The sequence below is a fragment of the Xenopus tropicalis genome, chromosome 5 (genome assembly GCF_000004195.4).
Source record: "Xenopus tropicalis strain Nigerian chromosome 5, UCB_Xtro_10.0, whole genome shotgun sequence".
In the NCBI taxonomy this organism is placed as follows: Eukaryota; Metazoa; Chordata; class Amphibia; order Anura; family Pipidae; genus Xenopus; species Xenopus tropicalis.
Window position 1 is genome coordinate 53,440,872 of NC_030681.2, and position 8,664 is coordinate 53,449,535.

The following is an 8,664-nucleotide window of genomic DNA, read 5'->3' on the forward strand; positions in this document are numbered from 1 at the left end:
TAGCCATCATCTCTGCTGTCTTCAGCTGCCATAGGCCTTAAACAAATCCTCAGCCTGTGTAATGGGTTCAAAAGAGCCTTTTATAATACATATCAATGCGTTCTAGAACTGGCCAAGTGAACAGTTTATGTAATGCAATTAGGGCTAGTATGTGTAAACCGGTTAATTATAGTGCTTTAAATGGGGGCAACAGCGAGGATGGCAGAGCGCACATCTGCAAAAGTTTGCAACCCAAATGTGATGTCACCACACATGCATATAAACCTGAAGCTTCTGGTTATTCACTGTGCATGTGCTCAACAACCTCACTGACTGATTCTGCACAGGCACACAATGGGTTGCACCAGAAAAAGTAAAAGATGGGGGATGAGTTATAAGGAAGTAAGAGAGGGAGGCATAAAGATAAGATAAGATAAAGGTGGCCATACACACCTAAGGGTATGAACCTCTGCTCAGAGATCTATCACGGGCGACGAACCGCTCTGAAATGGCATTCCACTGGCAACAACAGGAGTTGTTGGTGGAAAGCCCTTTGTGGGTGCTTCGTTTTCCAAAGTCACACAAATTTGCCTGCAGGATGAAACTTTGGGCGACTACGGATAACAGAAGATATATGTGCTTATGCTGATCTATCACGGGTGACTGAATCGCTCCATGAGTTCTTACCCGAAGGTGGGCGATATTGGGTTAATTCCTATTGACACTAGGGCAAAATCAAATTAGAATGGCAGGCATACGCGCCGTGGGGCAGAGGACTGCATTAATGAACTGTTGCAGCCCCCAAGCAGAGTGGCAGATAAGCTGCCTAAGTGGTCTAAAGGCTGTATGGCTACCTTAACTTCCAGGGTAATAGGGGTGTTGGTAGGTATGTCTGTGGGGTAGGAGAACATGTACTATTTAGGGACATTTAGTGAGTTGGATGAGGTTAGTGGGAAACTAACAGTAAATGGCACGCTGATGTGTGTATGTGAATGCTCAATTCTGTTCAGTTTTTTTATCTTGTACTACAAGTTAGCAAATTAGTATTAATGCCTTAATAAGAATCTGACAAACTGAATTTTATATAAACCAATAACAGTGTAAAGAGCTTTTTGTTAACATGAATAGAATCTTCTTTTCAAATCTAACAAGATAGCCTTTATAATTCTAATTTATGACACAGGCCAGTCAGCATTCTCCAGAAGTCTGTTATTATCCTTCATTTATTTGACAACATTTAAGAAATTATTAATTTAGGCTTGGATGGGATCCAATGTGTGCACTGGCATTTCAAACCTTTACGGGAATTTATAGCAACCCCTCTGTCATTTGCCAAAATCCACAGATTTCCAGTCTGGGGCTGAATTAATTGCTCATTCCTAACTAAATGGTGCTTACAATGAAATTTACCTTCAGCAAATGCACAAGTATGAGGGTCGGTTTTATATCAAGCAAGTTAATTAACTAAACTAAACCTGTATGTATTTATACCAATAAGGCATCTGAAGCAAAAAGAGAAAAAGCACTTTCAATGCAGATAGGACTGACCCCTGGCCGCTAAAAATGGTGCTTGATGCCAATGCAGGAAAAAACATAAAACTATAGGAAAGCCTGTATTTTTTCCTGTAAAGGTAGCAACCCTACATGCAGACCAATTTTCTGGTAAAAAAAAGCAACAACCTACAGAATTTTGTGCCAGCAATGATAACTGTTCCACCAATCACTGCAATTTAGGATGGAATTAAAACAGGTTGTCAACATGTGTTTTTTACAGACACAGCTAAGCAGTCATTATTTTTAAGTAGCATTAACATATCACTTAAACACACTCACTGGGAGCAGAGCAGCATTACATGTTGGCAAATGAATGGTGATATATATACACAGTGACTATGGGGCCCATTTACTAAACAATTTTGAGATAATTTTGTATTTCTTTTTGTTAGAAAAAGAAATTGTTAGAATTTCACAAGTTTTCAGTTTTCGTACTTTCAGAATTCGTTAACACTTTGGTAACACTTTCCTCTGCACTATCTTTTCGCCAGGTTTGATCTGTCGAGTGCCATTGAGTCCTATGAAAGGCTTCCAAAAGGTACACATGGAAAGCATCAAAGCCAGAAAGGTTTTTGTGGCTTAACAAACTTTTCGGCACAAAAATATTGTGACTTTCGGAACACAATTGTGATATTTTCCTACGAACGATATTTTCGTGACATTTTAGAACTTCAGAAATTATTGTGGTTACTCGGAATTTATGCCATATTGTGTTTTAAGCCCAGAAGAAAAAAAAATCGGTTCTTAGTAAATGTGCCCCTATGTATTTGAAATGTGTGTGGCTTTTGGCAGGAATATCAGTCAGGATACTGGGTAGGGCAGAGCTTACTTACTAGTATTGCAGGAGCTTTTATGCGAGTCTGTGTTATCCAGAAACCAGTTTATCATAAAGATTAAGGAGAAATTTTCCCCTCCTCCTCCTCCTTTCAAAGCAAAGTTGTGAGGGTTGGGGGAGGAGCTGAGAAGGAAGGAGAAAAAGAGCTCTGCTTAACAAACGCTACCTCCTGCTTCCCCTGTGTAAGGTCAGAAGTATGAGACTATAACTTGGGGTTGTTTTTACAAACTTGGCAACCACACAGTGATTCTACCTTTTCATTTCCTTTAACGCATGAATTCTTAAGGGTAGGTTTTAAGCTTCCCCCGTTAATAAAGTGAAGCTCCTTCACAAAATATGAATCTTGATTGAATTAAAATGAGGTGCATAACTTGTTCTAACAAGTTTTTGTTCCTGAAAATGATACATCGTCTTTGGGTGCCCTGAGAAAAAGTTAAAGAAACGTGTATCATCACTATATAAATAATATCTAAAACAAAATATTTGTTTTAATGTGTACAGTGGCTTACCACTTCCCAAATACGATACCCCTATGTCACTAGTTTTATGGGCCCATCTGTCAGCTAACCCAAATATGAAAATAAACAGATGTTTAACTATTTTAGAACTAGACTCACCGCTGAAAACTACTAGGTTACAATGCTATGCAATAAGAATCCTCCTTACAAGTCATGTACAAATAGAATTACACCTGAACTTATTTACCATTGAATTAGGACTAAATGCTGTTAATATATAGTTCGGTAGTAATCGAACCCAAAAAAATCTCGGTTTTGAAAAATTAGTTTATATTCTTGCCCCTTTTGACGGATTACTTTTCTTTATTTTTAAATAATTTTTATTAGAGTTTATATGAAACCACAACAGTTTCCATATAAACTTCACAAATGTACAGAGTGATTATTCGTCTTATTCCTTCCACTCTGTTAATTTGCTCAGTTCCAGTATCGGACTAGGACCCCAGGGGCCCACCAGAAAATCTTAGACACTAGGCCCACTCTCCAAACTACTATTTCCTCCTTTCTTCACTCAACCTCTTTATTCTGTTAGTCTATTTTATTTACATTGTAGCATCTATAATTCCATCTATTTCTCCTCTTTCTTCCTATTCAGAAAAAGCAAATGACCATGAAGTAGGCCAAACAGTCAGGAGTCAACTCCCACCGGGAGTTTTCCTGGTATTCTGGTGGGCCAGTCCGACACTGCTCAGTTCTAATGTAAACAACAGCATTTGTATGTTCTCCCTTGAAAGCAACGGAGTATAATTAAAATCTATGGAATGTACCCTTACACATGACTACATTCAAAAAATGCACAACTTGAGCGATACTTTTCCATTATTTTCAGTTAAAGGGGTCCTCTACCCAAATAAGGATTCTTTGCATAATGAAAGAATATGCCATTCTAAAAAAGTTTCCAATATGTATTCTTTTAGAATTTTATATGGTTTTTAAGTTATTTGTAAAAAGAATTAATTAGCTTAGACAAGAAGAGAAACTGGGATAATGATTGGCCACAGGATAAGCAGATTATGGTTACTAAATTCACTGCCTTTGTATAAACCTAGATTCCTATTTAGTTAGTCCTTATGCATACTGATAGTTATAATGTGATTTTAGACCAACGTAAATCAGACCAGAGGGACCTCACTGGGAAGTGATTGTGCTGTTCTGATTTCTGCAAATCAATGCAGTCTATTGCTCTTCTGTTTTATGTACAATGAGAAGCTAGATATGGACACAAGTGTTTTCTCAGTGACTGTTGCTCTGGGAGCAGTGATGAGCAAACATTTTCAGCACATTTTGCCATAAAAAATAAACACACATAAAGTCCAATAGGGGCAAAAAAACAAAAACAAAACACATTACACTGAATGGAAAAAATTGCCACAAAAAAACTCCCGTTGATTTAAATACGCTTTGCAAATTGGACAGATTCTCTCATCTCTAAACACTTTCCACAGTACTGCTCAAGTAGTGGATGTAACCGTGTTGCAATCCTGGTACCCTGTAGCCACTTCTCAAAAACTTCTATTCTGTTTTCAAAACCTTTGAGAAAGAAAAGTCTCCCCTCTTTTTTTGATGAGAGTTATAATATGATAATTTGCCAGACAGAATGAGGTCTAGGAATCAATCAAGTCTCATTACAGAATCTGGTCACTTCCCAAAGGCCCCTTAACTATGCTACGCTACATCCAAATCATTTTTATATTGCAGAAATGCATTCAGAACACACACAAGATGGGAGATAATCTGAATATGCACACCTTTTTATCTTTTTTTTTTATAGAATGGGCCCACTTTCACCCCATTTTAGTATCCAAAAATATTACAGATTGTATCAGTTTACACCTAATACCACAAGGCTGGTATAAGGTGTAAATTGATGCAGCCAATACAGGCTGAATGCTCAAAGGACTAAATTAATTACAAACATGAACCACAAATGAAAGATCCACAATAGCACTCTTTTAACAGTGTTTAGGTTTTAAACAATTTTGTTGCAATTATTTAACTGCTTGTGTATTGAGAAGGCATAACACTGGTTGTGAAGAAGCTGCCTGCCAAGTACCCCATATTGCATATAGCGTAGACAGTAGTAGACATATTGCAATTAGTCCTAATTTTTTGTGGTTTTTGACTTAATTATAACATGAGAGGAAGGGGGACTACTATACAGAAAACCCCACAGTCCGGGCCCCCTGTCCCCCTGCTGTATTGTTGTTATGCCACTGATATGGCCTGATGTATTTTGGGGCCCCTTGACCACTTAATCATAGGCTAAAGAAAGATGTGAATGTTTGGCTTATAAACTGAAAACAGTACTCAATTAAGTACCAATTTACAAAACTCCATATAAACAAAATATCAAAACTAAAACAAACTGTTATATACAAGCTTGATAAGATAGGTCAGTGTGCATATTAAAGGTAGTCTAATATTGCAGAAAATCTCTAGTAGCAGGTAAACATATGAACTAAGCCATTGAGATGGTCATGCAGCTAATCACCAACCTTCTTGCTCCCAGTATTAATAGAAACTTTCTGATAACTTCCCTTTTCCCTACTGGTGTCAAAAACAGTGGATACCTCCTGTGCAGGAAATTTTTTCTTAAAACATGCCTCCTAAAAAGTATGGTGAATTGCTTCAGCATAGAAACAAGCTTCACCCCATCCCATCTTTCTTATCACTCACTGGCACCAATTTAGGGCTTCACAGGAAATTTTGTAGGATGGCATCAGATCGTGTCCTGCAAGTCAGATGTAGTTGCATGGGTCAAAATATAATGGGACAGATACAAAAATCGAATGTGTAAACTACATGGAATTATTGCCATCACAAGCCTGTCAGATGCCAACCCTGCATGCTGCATTTGCATCAGACAAGATAAAATCTGATAGTGTCCGATTTTAGTAGATCCACTATGAGATCAGATAACATTACAGGGGAGGGAAAAATCCGGTTTATATAGGAGCCCACAAAATCTTGTGCTGTTGCATGGCAATATTTTGTTGGTAAAATAAAGTCTGACACATAAAATCAGATTAAAATCTTCTGTGTAGTTTAGTCCATAGTGTCTCCATTGTGGCTTATCCAGTGGCTTTTAACACTTTTTTCTCTATTAAACTCCACAAATGCTGTCATTAATGTTCCTTAAATTTACTGAGTAATAAATGTCAGCTGGTTGCATTATATTATCTCTAAATGCTATATTTAATATCTGAATGATGTTATAATCTTGGAAAGTTTTGTGATTGGACTGTGATTACAAAACAAAAAGGCAAGCACTTTGCCAATCGGCTTTTTGGCAAAGGATTCTGGGAACAGTTTACAAAATGTAGAGGACTGTAAAGGTGGCCATATACAGCCGATAAAGCACAAGACAGCAGGTCATTGGCCCTTGGACAGGGCCTGCCTGACCGATATCTGGCAAAAATTGGGCAGATGCCGATCAGGCGGGTTTTAAATTCCTGCTGGGGTGTGGATCACATTGGTTCTTTGCTGTCCTCACCCCGGCAGCCTTCATCCCATCAATGTGATCAGATTGTCAGATCAATCCAATATTGTCTACCTCGAGGTGGGCATATCAGGGGAAGATCTGCTTGTCTGGCAACCGTTCGAGTGGATCGTTCAGCTTAAGTGTGACACCCTTGCATTAGATGTTGCCGGAGATGGTCACTTGCCCTGAAGCCAAATTAATGTGACCCAGCTTGATATGACGTGTCTTAGCTTATTAACTCATTCATGCTATGTGTTAAAAAATGTATGTAACAATCAATAAATTCAACTTAATTTAATACACATAGAATATGAGTTTCAACATAAAATCTTACAAACCCATCTACACACAAATAAGGTGTTTCAATCTATTTAGTAATGTTATGTTTACACTTCCTATATATGTGTAACCCCACCTAAAGTTTAGCACCAATGAGCACCCATTAAAAGCTCTGCCTTCTAATGGAAAGGGTTTCTATTCCACTACCACCCCTAGAGCACAACGCAATCCAATAACAAATAAATCATCACTTTCCTTTCCCAGCAGCATACACACACTTGCATGTATCTGGGGAATAAAGACAGGGTAACGGGATGCAAGCTCTGCCTCCAGCTGAGCAGCTCTCCTCCATATCTCCCGTCATTATTTTTTTATTCTAGGGCTAGATAAGTACATTTTTTTTCCTGGTTACTATGGAAACCATGAGAGAGAGAGCATGATGCTAGATGGCATAATGAGGGCCTGGTCTGTTGCATTTGATCAAAACAATAGAAAGACTAGAGCAGGGCTGTCTAACCTGTGACCCGTCAGCTATTAAATGTGACTGTTTGCAACCTTAGCTGCAAGGACAACCAAGAGTTGTTGGGAATTGTAGTTAAAAAAAAAAAAATAGGTTGCTAATACTATGCTATTATTGCAAACAGCACAAATGATTACCAGAATTATGTTTAGTTTTACTGGCACTAATGAAAGATTTTTTTGTTTCTCACCTCCCTTCAGTGCTGTCAGGTTTAACCGAATTTACTCACAGAGGTCATAAACCTGTCCCTGTGTCCCCTCCCCAAGCTGCTGCTTAAGTTTAGTGCTTTGAGTATTTGGGAGATGTTGTTCAGCAACAGTTGGAGGGAATCACAGCCTGTGCCAATTCCTTGTGCAAATGAACAGAGGGAGCATTACCCACACACAAATCATCTGATCTATAAAGCATCAGCATAACTCCAGGAATCCACACCCTCCGCATGGCTGAGTAATAACACAAAGTAGCTGCTTCCAAAGCTCCAAAGAAACCCTGGTGCCAGAGGCAGGGGCAGCACATTATCACAGCACTCCCCATTCACATCACTCAACAGATGAGAAAACATTGAGGCTGCTGTACCCTTTGCCCATTCATATGAGCCGGCACAACTAAATGAAACTTACCTCGTGTGTGCTGGAGCCGGACATGTGCACTCACTGCTCAAGCCCTCATGTGCAACAGATCCCTTGCATTGCTCTGCTCTACAGGAGCCAGCAGGGTAGGAAGCCAGGCCCCGCCCATAGGGTGGTAGTAATAAAAGAGAAAAAAAATCACACACACACAGACTCAAGAATGGTCCTCATGTGACGTTTCTCTTCCCTTTTCATGTCACTTCCTTTTAAAGCTACAAGTCAGATTGTGAAATGCCTTGCAGTTGGTTTCTTATTCAGTCAGTGTATAAGCAACTGGTGTTTTAAAGAAAGAAATAACCTTGGGCCACGGATTATAAAGTTCACATTGATTGACAGAGGTGCACATAAACTACAGCTTGTTCCAGCCTGGCCCCAAACGTTCAGAGCAGGGAAACTGGCACCAAAGGGTCATTAGTTTCTCATGAATAAGTAGCTAATGATTTAAATGGGTAAATAACGTTGAGTCACTTTTGCCGGCAGGGATGCACTTCAGTCCGAAAAGGAAAAGTGGCATCAAAGTGGGTATCTTTGCAATTCTGCCCATTCAAATAAGTAGCAGGGGTGCTGAAGGGTTAAATGACATTGGGCCACTGATTTCAGCTCATACATTTGCAAGCAGGAATTTGCCACACCCCGTTCCAGCCTAGCCCGAAAAGGTTCTGGGAAGGAAAATTGGCATCAAAGCGGGCATCTTTGCAATTCTGCCTTTTTTGAACAAGTAAGACGGGTGTGGAGGGGGTTAAATTACCTTAGGCCAAAAATTTCAAACTATAGATTGGCAGGCAGAATTGCTGTATGTAACATAGTAACATAGTAAGTTTGGTTGAAAAAAGACATATGTCCATCATGTTCAACCATAATGCCTATAT

General features: G+C 39.1%; 1 protein-coding gene across 1 annotated transcript in view; it reads right to left on the minus strand.

Moving 5' to 3' along the window:
- The window catches only part of agpat4 (1-acylglycerol-3-phosphate O-acyltransferase 4), a 49,370-nt gene extending 41,481 nt beyond the window's left edge, over window positions 1–7,889 (minus strand). Inside the window, 1 exon segment of the mRNA NM_001011265.1 lies at window positions 7,787–7,889. The gene's annotated coding sequence lies outside the window, so the exon portion shown is untranslated.
- Window positions 7,890–8,664: the final 775 nt, after the last annotated feature.